Consider the following 18930-nt stretch of genomic DNA (forward strand, 5'->3'; position numbering starts at 1 on the left):
ATTACTACAAATATTGCTACTTTTTATGACATTCAGTAATACATAGCAGTGTCTAAGAAGACTGGGCATAGCATAGTGTGTGGGGTTTTTTTCAAAGTATTACCAAATATATATTTTTTTAAAATTATTTCTGGAGAAAGGTTTTAGATTGGAAAGATCTGGCTGCTGTGTGTATTTAGATATAGCCACAAAATAGTGTAACCTTAACTCTGAATTTCCTGGATTTTCAGGTGCTAGGTTTTGGGATAACTACAACATTGCTGTAATGTATATTCCCCAAGAAGTTACTGAAATGTATTGTCATCCTTAATTCCATTTTAACATAGTCTTTAAAAAAGATAAAAATATATATATATGAATCATAGAATATCAGGGTTGGAAGGGACCTTAGGAGGTCATCTAGTCCAACCCCCTGCTCAAAGCAGGACACTAAACAAGATAGTAAAAGAGATTGCTGTTATGTGATATTTCTAAAGATTTGAATATATATTATCAACCTTAAATATTTTTTAAAAATGTCAGGGAAGAATCATGGTTACATCAAAGCCAGAGTATATCAGCTAATTGCGCTCGCCTTAGAGCTGCTTTGCATCACAAAGAAAATCAAAGCCAATGAGATGTACTGGTCAATCTGGCCATTAATTTGTAGTAGTCTTAGGCTTGGTTTACTCTATCAGTTTATGCCACTATAACTAGTCATTCAGGGATGTGGAAAATCCACACCTCTGAGCAATGCATTTATCCCAACCCAGCTTCCAGTATGAACGGCACTATGTTGATGGGAGGGCTTCTCCTGCTGATGTAGCCACCGCCTCTCAGGGAGGTGGAGTACCTATGTAGAGAGAAGAAGGTCTCCCATCAGAAAAGGTAGTGTCTTCACTTAGTGCTGCAGCACTGTAAGTGTAGAAAACACCTTAGGGCAGTGGTTCTCAAACTTTTTTTTTCTGCAGACCACTTGAAAATTGCTGTGGGTCTCGGCGGACCACTTAATGATCTTTCCAAATGTTGTTTGTAACATTAGCTAACTATTGTAAAGCGCTTTGGGTAAAAGCACTATATATAAAAATACCTTAGTAATAATTAACTTTTTTTTGTTCTACAAATAAAGGCACACAACTCATATTTTAGTATCTGTCGTCTTACCTTTCTAATGCAATGGATGTGCCCTCTCTCCCCCGCCATGGCAGCCCCCGATCTGGGGCTGGGAAGGGGGGGCGGTGTCTCCCCTGCCACAGCAGCCACAGAGTTGAGGCTTGGAAGGAGGACCGTCTCTCCCCAGCAGCCACAGCCCTGGAGCTGGGGAAAGTTGCCTCTTTCTCTGGCCGCCGCAGCCCTGCACATCCCAAATTCCGCCCACCCCCTCTTCTCACCCCACTGCCTCCTCCCACCTACCCTTCTATGTCCCCCAAGGCCACCACCTCACCTTACATGTGCGTCTTCTTAAGGGTCCAGGCACCTAATTAGTGGAGCCATGCCTGCGCAGCTCCATTAATTAGGTGGATGGTCCTTCATTCTCTTGTGTGCAGCTGCCCAGGTGAGCATCTTAGAGGGAACTATCCGTGGACCACCTGAATGGAGCTCGCGGACCACTGGTGGGGTCCATGGACCACAGTTTGAGAACCTCTGCCTTAGGGTTTGTCATCACTGACAAAAGGGTGGGTTTTTTACAGTGAGATAATTAACATGCAATAGTTTTCTCACTTGGAAATCCTAAATGGAGAGAAGGCACTTGTAAGTTTTACCATGAAGGTAGTGAGGTGAGGTCAGCATTCTATCTTCTGTCCATGACTGACCCCACTTAGCTATCTCGCTGTAAATATAAAGTGCCTTATCTCCACTGTTTTTGCAGAGACAGAGTTAATGAGCAGTAAATATGCAGCTTTTTTGTCAGTGAAGATGCAGTCTTATTGGTTTAGAGGACAGTGTTAACAAGGCTGGTGTTAATGTGAAGGGGGCAGGGAGAGCTCAGCCTCTGAGTCCCAGTGTGTCTGTGCTTTAAGAGCTCCCCCAGCACTACTGCCTCAGTTTCCCTGGTATTGTTGCCTCAGTGCACAGTGAACCAGGGCAGCAGTGACTTGGCAAGCCTTTCAAGTGCTGATGCACAAGCTGGCATTTAGCCACAGACTCTTTAATGAATAATGACAATTGAGACAACTAATCTATCAATGAGAATGTTTGACATGTGTCCAGTCTCCTTCAAACTGCTGAGTAATTCCAACCAATAGAATTATTGCATGAAAATTAGCTGTAGAGAAAGGAAGGTGATTGGTTGAGTAACTCTGATGTCACAATAGGCCCCACTTAATTTAATTTACCTTTACTGCGGACCTAAGCCTGACTGTTCCTGATATAAGCATAAATTAGATACAATTTTGATAACTTAGCTTAATTATAACTTCATTTCTTCAAATATGGCATTTGCACAAGATTTCAGTTAACTTTATTTTCATTGAAAGTTTGAAGTGTCTGCATAATTCCATTATTAAGATAATTCAGGACCAATAAAAGATGGGCACAGAAGGCTAATTCCTTAAAGGGCATAGTTTTATTTAGTTTTAATGCATAAATTGATCAAAGGATTTACTTGTAAAGCGTCAGAAAATGTGTTCTGTACTCTGAGATAAGTGCTGTTAATTAGGGGAGGATGTGATCTATTTTTCATAGTTTTACTCCCCTCTTCCCTTGGGGAAAGGCTAGGGACCCTGAGTGGCGGGGTGGATGCAGACGAAAGTAAGTTCTGGGTTTGATGGCTGGAAATGGAGTTGGAGGAATCAGGCACAAGGCGATCACTTATAGGATGAAGAACAAATTAGCTTTTAATGATTACAGCTATCTGGTGCCTCTGACCGAGTCCTGGAACTAGCTTCAAAACAAAAGGAAAGGGGCTACTCACCCACAATTACAGCTGCCATCTTACTCCACCAAACTGTAATCATCCTCTCCAAGAGCTTGCTATCCTGCAGCCTTTCCCTCATGGTTCCACTAAACTTTCTAAACTACTACATGCTACAAGGGGCCACAGCAATGGTTCCCTCAACCCACCCAGCAATATTGTTAACCTATCCAACTATACTCTTAGCCCAGCAGAAGCAGCTGTCCTATCTCGGGGCCTCTCCTTCTGTCCCTCCACCCCCACGAACATGATACAGTTCTGTGGTGACCTAGAATCCTATTTTCGATGTCTCCGACTCAAGGAATATTTCCAACACATCTCTGAACAACATACTAATCCACAGAGACCTCCCTACCAACACTACAAAAAGAAGGATTCTAGGTGGACTCCTCCTGAAGGTCAAGACAGCAGACTGGATTTCTACATAGAGTGCTTCCACCGACGTGCACGGGCTGAAATTGTGGACAAGCAGCATCACTTGCCCCACAACCTCAGCTGTGCAGAACACAATGCCATCCACAGCCTCAGAAACAACTCTGACATCATAATCGAAAAGGCTGTCAAAGGAGGTGCTGTTGTCATCATGAATAGGTCGGAATATGAACAAGAGGCCGCTCGGCAGCTCTCCAACACCACTTTCGACAAGCCATTACCCTCTGATCCCACTGAGGGTTACCGAAAGAAACTACACCATCTGCTCAAGAAACTCCCTGAAAAAGCACAAGAACAAATCCGCACAGACACACCCCTGGAACCCTGACCTGGGGTATTCTATCTGCTACCCAAGATCCATAAACCTGGAAATCCTGGATGCCCCATCATCTCAGGCATTGGCACCCTGAGAGCAGGATTGTCTGGCTATGTAGACTCCCTCCTCAGGCCCTACGCTACCAGCACTCCCAGCTATCTTTGAGACACCACTGACTTCCTGAGGAAAGTACAGTCCATCGGTGATCTTTCAGAAAACACCATCCTGGCCACTATGGATGTAGAAGCCCTCTACACCAACATTCCTCACAAAGATGGACTACAAGCCGTCAGGAAGACTATCCCCGATAATGTCACGGCAAACCTGGTGGCTGAACTTTGTGACTTTGTCCTCACCCATAACTATTTTACATTTGGGGACAATGTATACCTTCAAATCAGGGTACCCGCATGGCCCCACAGTATGCCAACATTTTTATGGCTGACTTAGAACAACGCTTTCTCAGCTCTCGTCCCCTAACGCCCCTACTCTACTTGCGCTATATTGATGACATCTTCATCATCTGGACCCATGGAAAAGAAGCTCTTGAGGAATTCCACCATGATTTCAACAATTTCCATCCCACCATCAACCTCAGCCTGGTCCAGTCCACACAAGAGATCCACTTCCTGGACACTACAGTGCTAATAAATGATGGTCACATAAACACCACCCTATACCGGAAACCTACTGACTGCTATTCCTACCTACATGCCTCCAGCTTTCACCCTGACCACACCACATGATCCATTGTCTACAGCCAAGCTCTGCGATACAACCGCATTTGCTCCAACCCCTCAGACAGAGACAAACACCTACAAGATCTCTATCAAGCATTCTTACAACTACAATACCCACCTGCTGAAGTGAAGAAACAGATTGATAGAGCCAGAAGAGTTCCCAGAAGTCACCTACTACAGGACAGGCCTAACAAAGAAAATAACAGAACGCCACTAGCCGTCACCTTCAGCCCCCAACTAAAACCCTTCCAATGCATTATCCAGGATCTACAACCTATCCTGAAGGATGACCCAACACTCTCACAAATCTTGGGAGACAGGCCAGTCCTTGCCTACAGACAGCCCCCCAACCTGAAGCAAATACTCACCAGCAACCACACACCACACAAGAGAACCACTAACCCAGGAACCTATCCTTGCAACAAAGCCCGTTGCCAACTGTGCCCACATATCTATTCAGGGGACACCATCACAGGGCCTAATAACATCAGCCACACTATCAGAGGCTCGTTCACCTGCAGATCTACCAATGTGATATATGCCATCATGTGCCAGCAATGCCCCTCTGCCATGTACATTGGTCAAACTGGACAGTCTCTACGTAAAAGAATAAATGGACACAAATCAGATGTCAAGAATTATAACATTCATAAACCAGTCGGAGAACACTTCAATCTCTCTGGTCACGCGATTACAGACATGAAAGTTGCGATATTACAACAGAAAAACTTCAAAACCAGACTCCAGCGAGAGACTGCTGAATTGGAATTAATTTGCAAATTGGATACAATTAACTTAGGCTTGAATAGAGACTGGGAGTGGCTAAGTCATTATGCAAGGCAACCTATTTCCCCTTGTTTCCTCCCGCGCGCCCCCCCCCCCCCCCCGTTCCTCAGACGTTCTTGTTAAACCCTGGATTTGTGCTGGAAATGGCCCACCTTGATTATCATACCGATTGTAAGGAGAGTGAGCACTTTAGATAAGCTATTACCAACAGGAGAGTGGGTTTGGGGGGCGGAGGGGAGAGAAAACCTGGATTTGTGCTGGAAATGGCCCACCTTGATTATCATACACATTGTAAGGAGAGTGATCACTTTAGATAAGCTATTACCAGCAGGAGAGTGGGGTGGGGGGAGAGAAAACCTTTTGTAGTGATAAACACCCATTTTTTCATGGTTTGTGTGTATAAAAACATCTTCTGTATTTTCCACAGTGTGCATCCGATGAAGTGAACTGTAGCTCACGAAAGCTTATGCTCAAATAAACTGGTTAGTCTCTAAGTTGCCACAAGTACTCCTTTTCTTTTTGCGAATACAGACTCACACGGCTGTTACTCTGATAGCTGCCTTTCCGCCCTTCTGACCCCATAGAGCTAACAATTCAAAAACCTTTTAATTTGGCCAATCAAGACCAAGGCCCATGGAGATGGAAACATCTCCAACTCTGACTGCCATTAAATCTGCCATTCCCTATGTCTGTTGTGGGCCTTTCTATGTACAAGCTAGATGACTTCCTGCAGACTTAGTCTCCATTCCCCAGGGCTCAGGCTTGTTATAGTACATAGCAAAGAGGTTGCATCCCTGCTTTATGTCCAAAACTCTTTGATTTCTGATAGGCTCTCTGACATCTTGTAATGGTGGTGGTTGCATTAGTTGTGAATGAGATACATGGAGTCCTCGGACTTCGGACACAGTTCGTTCCTCAGAATTGCATTGTAAGTCGAAAGGTTGTAAGTTGAAACTGCTTTTCCCATAGGAATGAATGGTATAAAGGGGAGATTGGTTCCTGAACCAAGGCTTGATACAACTATTTTCACTACAATAACCGAGATTTTTTTACTAAATGAATTATAGATGACTAATGTTGCAACATCAGTGTATTTACTGTACACTGTGTTTTGTAAACAGCATTCAAATAAAAATATAAATTCACATATGCTGCGCAGAATGCCAGCAACACAGGCTCAGAAAGCCAGGGAGAATGGCACATATGCTGAGCCTCAGCCAATCACTGTTCAGGCTTTCTGATTGGCTGAGCCTGGGGCTGGGAGTCAATCAAAAACAAGCAGCAACCCTACCTGGCAACAAGCTACTCTGCTGCCTCAAAGCCAATCAGAAGTGACCCCTTCCAGCTCCATACCAGTATAATGCAACGAGGAAGTGATTTCAAGCAAACTTATGCACATCGAGTGTCGTAAGGGCAAAACAAGTGTAGGGGTGAAACAGGTAGTCAGTTGAAAAGTGGCGTCCGAGGACTCCCTGTATATAGTTGAGAGTCACTGGCATATTGTTGGCAGGTGAGCCCATGGTAGGTCTTTGTCTCTCCTAGTGGTCTCAGGTAGATACTGAGGAGAAGAGGGGATAGTATAGAGCACTATGGGGTACCACAGGCAAGGGTCTTTATAGAGGAGGAACAGTTACCCATCTGCACTATGGGCTTTGCTGGAGAGGAATGATAGGAACAACTTCGGTGATGGGCCATCAGTTCTGGTCTGTCATGTAGGTAGGTTAGCAGTATCTAGTGGTCTAATGTATCAAAAGCTGCAGAGAGGTCCAGCAGCATAATCATGGAGATCCTGTCACTGCCCATGGCTGTAAGAACTGGTCATCTTTTAGTGCAGCTATAGCTCTCTCTGTTCTGTGCCCTGATTTGAACTCTGACTGTGAGGTATCCAGGAAGTTGGCTGATGTCACATGTTGGTGTTTAGTGGTCATGACTTGCTCAGTTTTTTTGCCCAGGAATAGGAGGTTGGAGATGGGAAGGTAGTTCGTAACTTCAGAAATGTTAAGGTAGAATAACTTCCCGAATGTATGGAATGTGTGACTGTCAGATGTGCCAAAATGTTGGTGCAAGAGCATCTGGGAGGTTCCTGTTCAGGTTTTGCACTAAAGTGTGAATTTGATGAAGCTGCTTCTCAATATTTGTTGGAGGTGGAAATGAAAGCCTTATGTAGTGTTGGAATGTGTTGTTGTCAGTGTTGTAGGCAATGTGACAGTGGCAAGGAATGTAGGAGACTTGTCCCTTAACTTATTTCCATGCTTTTCAGTTTTTGAGTTGGTGAATGTGTCCTGATACAACCCTAACTGTCAATTAATTTTTGTTTGTTTATACTTCTCTTCTTCCTTTCAACTTTTTTGTTCTAAACAGCAACAGGTATATCAATGAAGCCTTCTGTGATAATATGCCAGTAGATGCCAACAAGCAGGATTCTGCACACATCACAATACTAATATATGCGATAGAACATCTTTCCATAGACTTTACCCTATGTTTCAAAATACAGTACAGTATTTATAAGTGACCTTTTTAATGAGTTCATCAGTCCGCATCACGTGGTATCTTTGAACAGCTACTGTGCACACTTGATACAAGAACAAAACTAAATCCTGAAATTTTGACTCAGTTTTAACTCCCCTTCAGTGAGAGTTGTGCTTGAATAAGAGCAGAATAAAAACTAAGTAAAGCCTTCAGGAGTTAAATGAAAAAGCTTAGTAGTGCACAGAAAAGAAATACTCATGGGTAGTCACAAAAAATGGTATAAAGTGCGTTCTTTTTAGATATTACACTGTAGTGTATATATTGAAAGAAACACATTATACTTTTTCTCAGTTCCTCACATGAAAATCTTTGGCGGGGGGGGGGAAGTGCTCAAGGTGATCAAAATTAATTTTGATCAGTTAAAGATTTACACCTATGGAATTTTAATGGTGAGGAGAACTAATAGGTTGTAGCTGATATATTAATACCCCATAGAAAGCTGTGAGCTGTTCATGTGATGATGATATTGTGACTTTATGTACCCTTTCTTCAGTGGGGTTTAATTTTGAATTCCAAAAATGTGAGATGTAGTTTTCCTGATAGTTAAATGGAATGTTTTGAGGGATCTTAGTACTAAATTTTGTTGATTTTTTTGTGTCTTGCAGGATTTTTGGCACATGGAGGAAGGCGATCATCACTTAGAAATTTAACTCAATTCCAGATTTCAAGGTAGGAGGGCTCCTGCTTCCCCCATCTTCTTTATTAAATCAGTGAGACGGTTCCTTCAAGTAGAATGGAAATCCTGTATTTTTTTCATGTTCATATCTGTGCTATTCTTTTATTAGTCGAGAGGTGTAATACAGTAGGTGATACAGTCTTCCTTTATCAGTTTTATAGTTCTTCTGACCTGATTGTTTCATGCCACTTTTCCAAATCTGTCTTCCTTATTAATGTCTGAGCTTCATTTGTCTTATTTATTAGAGATAAGTGGCATAAAAATTGAGTTAAATAAAAATTGAATCATGCAGAGTTCTAAACTCTTCCTCTGGTTGTAAATATCAACATGCTTGTTTTTAGTTACTGATTAATATAATTTAAGATTAATTTTATAATAAAATTTACACAAAAGCAGTATAATACCTTACTATCTATACTGAAAGCTTCCTCCAGTTTGTGCTGCATCCATAGCAGCAGGCAGCCCAGTCACATCTCCCTGTTGCAGAGCTTTTCTGAGGAAAATTCCAAACTTTATTACAGAATATTAGACTAACAGTTTGGCTTAATAATTGGTTTGTTTAATTCCCAGCCATGTCTCAGGGCATTTGATGTTTTGGAGAGATTATCCTCTCAGTTCTGCTTTCTTTTCTGACGTGTTTGCAGTGACTGGTGCCCCTGCAGGCTTCAGAGAGACATAGGATGAGAAAAGTCAGAGGCAAAAGGGAAGATCTGGGTTCAGTGGGGATCTCAGCCGGCTGTGTAGGTGGGAAAAGGACTCTTTCACAACCCAATCCAGGTGGGATTACATCAACCCCCCCTTCCCAGGGTAGGTAAAAAGCCACTCATGATTGGAGAGGCCATCTTGACAGTGCAAGAAGCAGCTTTGGCAGTAAGTAAGGGGCCTTCAGATATAGCTCCTTTCCCCTGTTGCCACCTCTATAAAAGGCCTGCTCACCCCCCAGGATCTGTACTTACATCCCAGGCCGAGACCGAAGTATATCAGGATCAAAAGGAACCCTGACAATGTTATTGGTCCATTAGTAGGTGGAAATGGTAGAATCTTTCATGATAATTCAGAAGAGGCAGAAGCGTTCAATAAATATTTGTGTTCAGTATTTGTAACAAAGCCAGATAATATATTCAAATCATATGATGATGATGATGAAATACTTCCCACTTTTCAAACAGTGACATATATTAGATAGCAGCTATTAAAGTTAGACATTCTTAAATCAGAAGGTCTGGATAATTTGCATTCAGAAGTTTTAAAAGATATGGTCAAAGAGCTCTCTGGATTGTTAATGTTGATTTTTAATACCTCTGTTCCAGAGTGCTGGAAGTTCCAGAGTGCTGGAAGAAAGCTAATGTTGTGCCAGTATTTGAAAAGGCTAAATGAGATGATCCAAGTACTGAAAGGCCTGTTCAGCCTGATATTGATCCTGGGCAGAATAATGGAACAGCTGATACAATACTCAATTAATAAAGAATTAAAGGAGGGTGATATAATTAATACTAATCAACATGGGTTTTGGAAAATAGGTCTTGTAAAAATAACTTGGGATCATTTGGATGAGACTACGGGTTTAGATGAGAAGGTAAGAGTGTTAGTGTAATATACGTAAAATTCTGTAAGGCAGTAAGACTTAGCTCTTCATGACATTTTGATTAAATAACTAGAATGATACAAAATTAACTTGGCACATACTAAGTGGTTTAAAAATGGCTAACTAATAAGTCTTAAAATGTAATTTAATTGGGAATACTCATTGAGTGGGTATGTTTCTCATGGTGTCCCACAAGGATGTGTTTCTTATGCTATTTAATATTTTTATCCATGGCCTGGAAGAAAACACAAAATCATTATTGCTGAAGTTTGCAGGTGGCAAAAAGATTGGGGGAGTGATAAATAATGAAGAGTACAGATAATGGATAGGGCGATCTGGATTGCTTAGTGAGCTGGGCATTGTCCAACAATGTTTCAGTATGGTCAAATGTAAATGTATAAATTGAGGAACAAAGAAAAAAGGCTATATTTAAAGGATGGGAGACTCTATCCTGGGAAGCAGTGAGTCTGAAAAAGACTTGGACCTGGTGAATAATCTGCTGAACATGAATTCCCAAAGCAATGCAGTAGCTAAACAGGCTAATGCTATCCTCAGATGTTTAAATAGGGGAATATTGAGTTGGAGGAGAGAGGCTGCATTTGGCACTGGTATGATTGCTACTGGAATACTGTGTCCAGTTCTGGTGTCCTTGCTTCACGGAGGATGTTGATGAACTGGAGAGGTTTCAGAGAAAAGCAACAAGACGATTAAAGGTTTGGGAAACGTGCCTTATAGTGGTAGACTCAAGGAGCTCAATCTTTTAAGCTTATCACAGAAGAAGATTATGGGGTAGCTTGGCCATGGTGTCCTGGGGACTGCAGCCGGGGCCACGTGCCCCAGCTCTGCGGCGTTCCAGACTTGGCAGAGGCCATGCACCACAGCCCTGTGGCATCCCGGGCTTGGCAGGGGCTGTGCGCCCCAGCCCCACAGCTTCACTGGAGGCTGCAGCTGGGGCTGCACGCCCACCTTGCGGCTTCCCAGGGCCGTCTGCAACCCCCACACCCCGCTGCGGCCGGGGTTTGGCTGGGACTACAGTCGGGCCACGCACCCCTGTCCTGAAGCTGGGCCAGCTCTGTAGCAAGGGCTGTGTCCCCTGTGGCTGCGATCCTCGCTGTGGCCACCGGAGTCGGGGCTGTGTCCCCCGCACCCCCATGGGACTCCATTTCTCCCCCTACCTAGCCCTGCCCCAGTTATTTTTAGTAAAGTAACGGACAAGTCACGGGCTCTGTGATTTTTTGTTTATTGCCCGTGACCTGTTCATGACTTTTACTAAAAAATATCTGTGAAAAAACCTTTGCCTTATTCATGTGTACCAATTGCTGGTGCATGAAGTTTTCCCTGTCAGTATCTGGAATTAAACATACCCCACAAGTCCATCCCATTCTTCAATCAGCACCATGCCCCTATTTAAAATAATTTAGGAAATTAATATACAGAAGTTTTTGTTGTGAAGCAGAGTCACTGCAAACATAACGACAGGTTTCAGAGTAACAGCCGTGTTAGTCTGTATTCGCAAAAAGAAAAGGAGTACTTGTGGCACCTGAGAGACTAACCAATTTATTTGAGCATGAGCTTTCGTGAGCTACAGCTCACTTCATCGGATGCATATTGTGGAAACTGCAGAAGACATTATATACACAGAGACCATGAAACAATACCTCCTCCCACCCCACTCTCCTGCTGGTAATAGCTTATCTAAAGTGATCATCAAGTTGGGCCATTTCCAGCACAAATCCAGGTTTTCTCACCCTCCGCCCCGCCCCCCCCCACAAACTCACTCTCCTGCTGGTAATAGCCCATCCAAAGTGACCACTCTCTTCACAATGTGTATGCTATTACCAGCAGGAGAGTGGGGTGGGAGGAGGTATTGTTTCATGGTCTCTGTATATATAATGTCTTCTGCAGTTTCCACAGTATGCATCCGATGAAGCGAGCTGTAGCTCACGAAAGCTCATGCTCAAATAAATTGGTTAGTCTCTAAGGTGCCACAAGTACTCCTTTTCTTTTGCAAACATAACATACCTGTCTTAAACCCAGAAAAATAAGGAAATTAAATATGCTCTAAGAAGATCAGTCTTCCATCAACCCCTTTACCAAACTTTTCTCAGCACAACATACTATTATACCAAAAGTCCACAAATAATAATGTTAGGAGAAAGTAGTTTGGTAAAGGGGTATGTGGAGAAGAGAAGGTTGCAGGGGTAGAGTTAAAGTTGAAGTAAATGATCTGTGGTGTAGAGTAATTGTGTTAATGGTATGGTATATGTCTGTGGGTAAGGAGAAAAGGTTGCTTAACTTTTCATTTGCTTCCTCCGGAGCTTGAGTTAGGTATGTTATGTTTCTAGCAACCCTAATTGCTTCACAAGGAAGTTTGTGTTTCTGAAGTAGGTTATGTTAAGTGGAGAGTATTTTAATGCAGGCTACATTGATTTTAGTATGAGATTTTTAGAAAAAAACATTTAACCATTCATAGTGTAATGTGTAGTATGGGTCTAAATGTAAATGTACAGTTCAGGTTCAATTGATAAAATAATTATTTCATTTCCATTGAATAGTTTTTCTTCATCCGTAATTGGACAAAGTGCAATTTAATAATTTATCAGTTAGGGAGACTATATCCAAGTGGATGTATCCCTGCCTTGGAGTGCTGGCTTCATTCCAGTACCAATACCTGCTATTTTTCATGCATACGTTGTTGTCAATTGAACACTTTAACAGACCAATTGCTGTCCAAGTTATGATGTCATACTTTTTTTTTTTTAACAGAAGTTAAGCGGTGAAAGAAACTGCATACCCTTTGCCCATTCATCCCATAGGGAGATAGCTAAAATGTGGAATAAATACGCAGATTCATTGGTTTGCTAAGGTAAAATGGACTTTAATTCATAGAATCATAGAATATCAGGGTTGGAAGGGACCTCTGGAGGTCATCTAGTCCAACCCCCTGCTCAAAGCAGGACCAATCCCCAACTAAATCATCCCAGCCAGAGCTTTGTCAAGCCTGACCTTAAAAACTTCTAAGGAAGGAGATTCTGCCACCTCCCTCGGTAACGCATTCCAGTGTTTCACCATCCTCCTAGTGAAAAAGTTTTTCCTAATATCCAACCTAAATCTCCCCCACTGCAACTTGAGACCATTACTCCTTGTCCTGTCATCTGCTATCACTGAGAATAGTCTAGATCCATCCTCTTTGGATCCACCCTTCAGGTAGTTAAAAGCAGCTATTAAATCCCCCCTCATTCTTCTCTTCCGCAGACTAAACAATCCCAGTTCCCTCAGCCTCTCCTCATAAGTCATGTGTTCCAGACCCCTAATCATTTTTGTTGCCCTTCGCTGGACTCTCTCCAATTTATCCACATCCTTCTTGTAGTGTGGGGCCCAAAACTGGACACAGTACTCCAGATGAGGCCTCACCAATGTCGAATAGAGGGGAACGATCACGTCCCTCGATCTGCTCGCTATGCCCCTACTTATACATCCCAAAATGCCATTGGCCTTCTTGGCAACAAGGGCACACTGTTGACTCATATCCAGCTTCTCGTCCACTGTCACCCCTAGGTCCTTTTCCGCAGAACTGCTGCCTAGCCATTCGGTCCCTAGTCTGTAGCGGTGCATTGGATTCTTCCATCCTAAGTGCAGGACCCTGCACTTATCCTTATTGAACCTCATCAGATTTCTTTTGGCCCAATCCTCCAATTTGTCTAGGTCCTTCTGTATCCTATCCCTCCCCTCCAGCGTATCTACCACTCCTCCCAGTTTAGTATCATCCGCAAATTTGCTGAGAGTGCAATCCACACCATCCTCCAGATCATTTATGAAGATATTGAACAAAACCGGCCCCAGGACCGAACCCTGGGGCACACCACTTGACACCGCCTGCCAACTAGACAGGGAGCCATTGATCACTACCCGTTGAGCCCGACAATCTATCCAACTTTCTACCCACCTTGTAGTGCATCCATCCAGCCCATACTTCTTTAACTTGCTGACAAACATACTGTGGGAGACCGTGTCAAAAGCTTTGCTAAAGTCAAGAAACAATATATCCACTGCTTTCCCTTCATCCACAGAATCAGTAATCTCATCCTAGAAGGCGATTAGATTAGTCAGGCATGACCTTCCCTTGGTGAATCCATGCTGACTGTTCCTGATCACTTTCCTCTTGTGTAAGTGCTTCAGGATTGATTCCTTGAGGACCTGCTCCATGATTTTTCCGGGGACTGAGGTGAGGCTGACTGGCCTGTAGTTCCCAGGATCCTCCTCCTTCCCTTTTTTTAAAGATGGGCACTACATTAGCCTTTTTCCAGTCTTCTGGGACTTCCCCTGATCACCATGAGTTTTCAAAGATAATGGCCAATGGCTCTGCAATCACATCCGCCAATTCCTTTAGCGCTCTCGGATGCAACGCATCCGGCCCCATGGACTTGTGCACATCCAGCTTTTCTAAATAGTCCCGAACCACTTCTTTCTTCACAGAGGGCTGGCCACCTCCTCCCCATGCTGTGCTGCCCAGTGCAGTAGTCTGGGAAATGACCTTGTTCGTGAAGACAGAGGCAAAAAATGCATTGAGTACATTAGCTTTTTCCAAATCCTCTGTCACTAGGTTGCCTCCCTCATTCAGGAAGGGGCCCACACTTTCCTTGGCTTTCTTCTTGTTGCCAACATACCTGAAGAAACCCTTCTTGTTACTCTTAACATCTCTCGCTAGCTGCAACTCCAGGTGTGATTTAGCCTTCCTGATTTCATTCCTACATGCCCGAGCAATATTTTATACTCTTCCCTGGTCATTTGTCCAATCTTCCACTTCTTGAAAGCCTCTTTTTTGTGTTTAAGATCAGCAAGGATTTCACTGTTAAGCCAAGCTGGTCGCCTGCCATATTTACTGTTCTTTCTACAGATCGGGATGGTTTGTCCCTGTAACCACAATAAGGATTCTTTAAAATACAGCCAGCTCTCCTGGACTCCTTTCCCCCTCATGTTATTCTCCCAAGGGGATCATGCCCATCAGTTCTCTGAGAGAGTCAAAGTCTGCTTTTCTCAAGTCCAGGGTCCGTGTTCTGCTGCTTTCCTTTCTTCCTTGTGTCAGGATCCTGAACTCGACCATCTCATGGTCACTGCCTCCCAGGTTCCCATCCACTTTTGCTTCCCCTACTAATTCTTCCCGGTTTGTGAGCAGCAGGTCAGGAAGAGCTCTGCCCCTAGTTGGTTCCTCCAGCACTTGCACCAGGAAATTGTCTCCTACAGTTTCCAAAAACTTCCTGGATTGTCAGGAAGATCAGTAGGGAACAAGGTAGAGACCAAAACATCTGCGACAGAAAACTCAGCCTGAAGCAGAAGTAGCTTAATATGTATACCATAAGTGGACTTTCCTTTATCTGGGAATATAAGAGCTTTATTTAATTACTGAACAGCATTTTTATCCTTTTCTGAATACCATTCACGTTAACCTTTCCTAATCATTGTTTTTCACATCTGCTTACAATCACAGTGCCAGAAATAGAATCTGATTTATAGTAAGATTTAACATTGACCTTAAAAAGTTTCGATATATTCAAGGGGCGACACAGTAGTCAACAAAAAGACAACAATCAGCTGCCTTAGTAATGTTTTTCAAGATTTGAATTTTTCTGTGTATTATAGAATTGTCTTTAATTAGGACACTAATGTGCAACTTAATATTGTTTTCTTCACATTCCAAATTTGAGCCTTACCTTTCAATCTATAGGACACTATAAGATCTTATTTATCCTGTTGTTGTTTTTTTTTAACTGGGTTATCTTATTAGTAATAGAGTCAAAAGATGTTAAATTTTCCTTAAGTCCTTGGATGGCTACTGTTGTAGACTGGGATGTACGTGGTCAGACCGGGAATCAGGAGCTGTGAACTGGAGACAGAGTCAGGAATCAAGCCAACAGTCAGAGCTGAATCGGTAGCCAAGCATGGGGCATAGAAGAGATCTGTAGCAAGGCCAAGAGGGCAGGAACAGAATAGGAAGGCAGGAATCAGGAACAAAGCAGGGCTCCAGAGTCAGACAAGAAGGTAGGGTCCAGTGTAGCAGCCAGCCAATGATGCACCTAGTTGCTCAGACAACTTTGTGTGCTACATTCTGGTTTAAATAGTGAGTCTGAGCCCGTCGGAGAGGCTGGACATCCCCTCCAATTGGGAGCTTCATGAGCAGTGCCTATACTGAGCTAAGTTCCACCAGCCACGCCCTCCAGGTACCAGCGAGTTGCTGAGTAGTGGCTGCAGTCTGAGGACTGCCTGGGATCCCGCAGTCCTGTGTTTGGGACCCACAATCCCTCACAGCAACTTGGATGACAAATTGAATTAATTTTAAAGAAACTTTAGAACACCTAGAAGCTCCATATAGAGCACAGTATAATAATCCAGTCTTGAGTCGATGAAGACATGACTCACAATAGCAAGGCCCACATCTGAAAAAAAAACTGGAGCAGTTTCTTTGCCAGAGACAAAAAAGTATTACAGTGAATGATTGCTGTTTAATAATAGCTGGGGGATCCAGCAGAATCCACAGATTATGAATACGAACACAATGGAGGGTATACACCTGCAATTAAATTATCCTCCCCATATTGTGTAGTTGCAATTCCCCAATCTACCATCATCATTTTAGTTTTAACTGGATTGAGCTTCAGCTATCCGACTCTCATCTGTGCCCTAATCTCTCCCCAAAACAGGTTCCAGGTATTCAGCAGCATTCACTGCATCAGGCAAAATAGAGGGCTTACACCATATTGAAATAGCTGCAGCGCACACCTCCTTACTAAACATCTTAAAGGCACGTTATCTTTTTTGAACATTAGGAGAGACAAGGTGCGAACTCCGTGGGATTCCACGACAGTGCCCTTAGTGAAGAGAGCAACTGCTCCACACCACGCTCTAGGAACACTCAACAAGGAGAGAGCAGAGCTACCATCCACTCTTGCTGTAGTCTACACGTTAGTCAACACCTCATGATCAGTGGGACTGAAGGAAGCTCTTAGATCTAACATTAAAAGCATACTATGAGATTCCCTGCCAAAGCCACTAGTGCATTGTGTCCTATATCCGATTCTGTACCAGATTGACAGGGGTCATGGAGGTAAGAGGCATCCAGGTGCTTAATGGGGTTCAGACTTAACACCAAGGGTGCATACAAGCTGTGAATCTAAATGGCCAATAGTCATGAAAAACTATAGGTATTGGTGAGTAATTGTAAGATCCAGGAAACCCTTAGGTTAGTATAGAGAAGTGAATGAGGGGTCTCAAGAAATTTTTTGTTGGCCTTACAGTGTGGCCACCAACTCTTGCTGGTGGCTGCTCTGACAATTTTTCCTAAAACAATTAACTTTAGGAAAAACAAATACATATGCACATATACATATCCAAATCATTGTAATTTATTTATGTAGCTTTTTATTGCAGACTCAAAAATTTAAAATAATGTGCATTTGTCTCTCTTCTTTACTGGAGCTAAATAGAATAGAAACAAATAATGTGTTTTGCATGTTCTTATCTTTTTTGTTATTATTTCTTTTACTTTTTGGTTGCTTTTTTTAAACACTTGCTAGCTAGTAAGTCTGTTTCTGTGAAAAGTGATATTTGTATATTTAACACTGCTTTGCGTCCCCCAATCACCACCAAGGAGGCTGTGGCTCTATGAAAAGTGGTCACATGTAGCCACGGTGGCTGCATTTGAGAAACTCTTGTTAAAACATAGACCATTCTTGTTAGCCCAGAGCCTAGTGAACCTGTAGTGAACACAGTTGTTCTGGCTCTGTGTGCCTCTCTGTCTGACCTCCTTGGTCACTTGCCAGATGAGGGCACCAAACTCCTTCCAGCAGCCAACTCTGATCCCCCCACCTTTCAGCTTCCCAGTCTTTTGTTCTCGAGATGGGGTCTTTACTCAACTTCCCTGCTGAGAGGTGGGGAAATCTATCTCCCTCTTAGTTGTTGGTTGTAAGTATTGTTGGTGATTGTGTTTTCCATTGTCTTCTCAGATTTTCCATTGATATAGGGTCGGCCTTGATCATTCCTTTTTAATGACTCATTCAGGCTCAGACAGCTAGGCATCATTCATACCTGGGTCTCTTAGCCTGCCCTGAGAGCAAACAAGTCTTTCTCCCCTCCCCCAGTAACAATGCAACACAGAGGGGAAACTGAGACCCATGTAAGGGGTCACAAAAATATTAAAGAAAATTGAAGAAGCCCATGATTTGTACAGTACTCAAGAGGAAGCAGATATAAGGATGCTTCTGGATCCTGTGTGTGGCAGTATGGCTTGATGTCAAAGGAACCATAGTAATTAGGTCACCTGATACAGATGATATGGTCCTTGCTATTCACTCCTGGCCAAAAATGGAGCACATAACGTGGACTGAAACAGGAAGCATTATCAGCACAACTGACAAACATAGCTTCATACATGGACGTGCAATTTGTGCCGCATTTACTCCTGACTTCTGCAACATGCTTTCTGCTGTATGTGCATTAACAGGATTTGACTCTGTCATCCCTAACTGGTATTGGGAAAAATATCTCTGTTTAATGTTGCAAAACAAATGGAGTTTACTGCTTAAGTGATCTCGAGAAACTGGGAGAGAGTGATGGACAAACTGCAATTTCTGCAGCAAGGAAGTTGGTAGCAGTGCTGTATAATCATAATGAGAAAGAAAAGGAGACCCACAGATCTGAACTGCTTGCACGACAATCTAACCACCCAAAAGGACAAGTCACTGCCCAAACTGCAACCTTGTGAGGACAGTTTTGAAAAACATATCAAAAGAGCATCTTGGCAAGCAAACATTTGGATGTCTTCACACATAGGTAAACCTGTTGGATCACCATTGCAGCATGGATGGAAAAATGTGGATGATGAATGATTACTGAATGAGGGAGGCAACCTAGTGACAGAGGATGTGGAAAAAGCTAATGTACTCAATGCTTTTTTTGCCTCTGTCTTCACTAACA

General features: G+C 43.0%; 1 protein-coding gene across 9 annotated transcripts in view; it reads left to right on the forward strand.

The window, feature by feature from the left end:
• Window positions 1-18930, forward strand: part of TANC2 (tetratricopeptide repeat, ankyrin repeat and coiled-coil containing 2) — a 683096-nt gene that overhangs the window by 108248 nt on the left and 555918 nt on the right. For all 9 annotated transcript variants that reach the window (XM_074940790.1, XM_074940791.1, XM_074940792.1 and 6 more), the window contains exon 2: window positions 8305-8368. The gene's annotated coding sequence lies outside the window, so the exon portion shown is untranslated. The remainder of the gene's footprint in view (window positions 1-8304; window positions 8369-18930) is intronic.

The sequence above is a fragment of the Natator depressus genome, chromosome 27 (assembly GCF_965152275.1).
Source record: "Natator depressus isolate rNatDep1 chromosome 27, rNatDep2.hap1, whole genome shotgun sequence".
NCBI classification, from domain to species: Eukaryota; Metazoa; Chordata; order Testudines; family Cheloniidae; genus Natator; species Natator depressus.